Source organism: Camelus ferus, chromosome 3 (assembly GCF_009834535.1).
Source record: "Camelus ferus isolate YT-003-E chromosome 3, BCGSAC_Cfer_1.0, whole genome shotgun sequence".
Taxonomy (NCBI): Eukaryota; Metazoa; Chordata; class Mammalia; order Artiodactyla; family Camelidae; genus Camelus; species Camelus ferus.
Window position 1 is genome coordinate 14,990,782 of NC_045698.1, and position 2,659 is coordinate 14,993,440.

Sequence of the window (2,659 nt, forward strand, 5' to 3'; positions counted from 1 at the left end):
TTATAGTCAGAAAATAGTTTCCAGGAACACATGATAACTATAATTAGAGACTGTGTTTATTATGGTGGCTATCAGATTGATACTTAAGATTTAGATTTAGCCAAATTTTCAGTATAGGGGAATAAATTTTATAATTGCCTCATTCACTTTTCTAAATGCCTATTTTAAGACAAATCAATTAATTATAGATGAGAAAAGGTATGATATTATTTAGTAATAATCTTCATGCACAGTTCAGGGAAGATTTAGATTTCTATTTTACCTTTATTTCTTCATATAGATATAAATATTATAAACACCACTAAAAATGTATGTTTTTTCCCAGATAGCAGATATATCCCAGATGAGAAAGAAACAGGATAGGAATAAATGAAGCACAAGTAACTGTGCAAAAGCCAAGCAGTTTTTAACATGTGAAAATTGCACATTAAACTACATTTTAAAGATTTTACATTTGATGTAGAGTAAACAATGCTATTAAACTGAATTTAAAATGTTGTGCTGTAGCAGAATGGACACTGAATTGGGTGAATTATTCTACTAACTACTGGTGTGAACTTTGGGAACTCTTACAAATTTTCCATGCCTCAAGATTTTAAGCTGTAAAAAAAGAAGTGTGGATCAGACTATATTAAGCCTCTTAGACTTTATGAACCAGCTTCACTCAGTTCATAAACTGTTCTTCACTATTAAGAACAGTGCCTTTGGAAGCTGCATTAACTCTTTCTAGCTAATTAGTTTAATTTAGGTGTAAGGCATAACTTTATATGCAGGGATATTTGGCTTCATTGAATTCCAATTATTTCCCCTTACGCTAACTAGTTAGTTTCCACTCATATTTTGGCCTTCTTCCTTTTTGAGTTGAATGAACTAAACTTATCACAGGATTCACAGCAAATAAGATGAACCATTTGTATTGAAACCATGTGATGGACACTAATCAAGGAGTCATTCTATGATCTATAATTTACATTTTTATTGCATTGATTACTGTTTTCCAAATATCCTAGGAAAAATGGAAATAAATCATTCCAGATATTTAGCTTAAGCTCTACATTGTTCCTCGATTTCTAATCATGATTAGCCTTGAGAAAATGCAAATTTACTTTATAATCATCTTATCTTAATTTTTGCCCAATTTAATGACATTATGAAACCTCTAGTCTTTCTAGAGGGCTAACAATTTATTAAAATTTATTTAAAAAACTAACTTTGATTGTCAATTTTGTTTTCTATTTTTCACCTAGTATCCAATTCATTATTGTTGTTATTTTTGCTTTAACATTTATTTCCTTCTTTGTGTTTACTTGTTTTTAATCTGTTCATTTATTTCTACTTTCCAAAAATAAAATATAAAGTTTCAGGACTCTTGTTTTCAAATAAGAAAATTGAAGTTGCCAAGGGGACGGAGGGGGGTGGGAAGGGGCAGACTGGGATTTCAAAATGTAGAATAGATAAACAAGATTATACTGTATAGCACAAGGAAATATATACAAGATCTTATGGTAGCTCACAGAGAAAAAAATGTGACAATGAATATATATATATTCATATGTAACTGAAAAATTGTGCTCTACACTGGAAAAAAAAGAAAATTTGAAACTATATACTTTTTTTTTTCCTTAGGACAGCTTCATCTGCATTACATTAATTAATAGTATGGTTTCATTAGCATGTACTTCAAATTTTTACAAAATAACTCATGATTTTTCCTTTCCTTTTTTTATTGAAACCTAGTCAATTTACAATGTTGTATTAGTCTCTGGTGTACAATACAGTGATTCAGTTATACATACAGATATACCTTCTCACATTCTTTTTCATTGTAGGCTACAAGATATTGAATATAGTTCCCTGTGCTATACAATAGGACCTTGTTGTTTACATATTTTATATATAGTAGCTAGTATCTGCAAATCCCAAACTCCCAATTTATCTCTCAAAAATGATGCTTAGATGCCTCAAAGTAGGTGGCAACACCCTCACTATATGCATGTTGTCAGGCCCAAGGGCCTCTTTCATCCTTGTCCAGGAGAGCACTAACCTTCTCTCCTTTCATACATACATTATTTTTCCTTTGAACATTGGTAGTTGACTTGCCAAGTCAGCGTGGGCAGTGAAATGCATTTTCATCCTATTATGAATTAGAGGGAAAAAAATCATAATTTATTCCTCTAGTGCATTTTGACTATGTATGCCTGCAAGTTAGAATTTAAAAGATGTGCAGTCCTTCTACTTATTTATACTTAAAATGTGAATTCACAGTGTTGAGAGATAGTATTAAGTGAGCAGACTGAATATCGATAACACCAACACTTTTCAACCACTCATTTTCCTCATATTTTCCCCTTCCTTGATGGCATCAAAGGGCAGTATTATAGGTGTTCTGAGATCATTATCTCTGTGTCTTCTTCAATTTCTGGATCCATCAGGCTGTTGAATGTAATGTGGATATTGAGAAACGTTTCTTGCCTCTGTGACCTTTTTGGTATTTCCCCTGAGAGGTAGTTAATAAAATATTGACCAGAAATCTCAGGCCTAGAGTTGCTTTGCCAATTAAGAAACATGCAGGGCTTGCAATGTGTTCCAAGATGCTGTGTATTTCTGGAAGCAAATATGATTATTCTCTTCTCACTGATTTCAGAAAGCTTGACATCTC

At 32.0% G+C, this 2,659-nt stretch overlaps 1 non-coding gene across 1 annotated transcript; it reads right to left on the reverse strand.

Annotated features, from left to right (window-relative positions):
- Positions 1 to 1,940: 1,940 nt before the first annotated feature.
- Positions 1,941 to 2,065, reverse strand: LOC116662867. The gene has a single exon (XR_004318955.1). It is a non-coding gene; the product is annotated as a U6atac minor spliceosomal RNA (small nuclear RNA).
- Between the last annotated feature and the right edge of the window lie 594 nt (positions 2,066 to 2,659).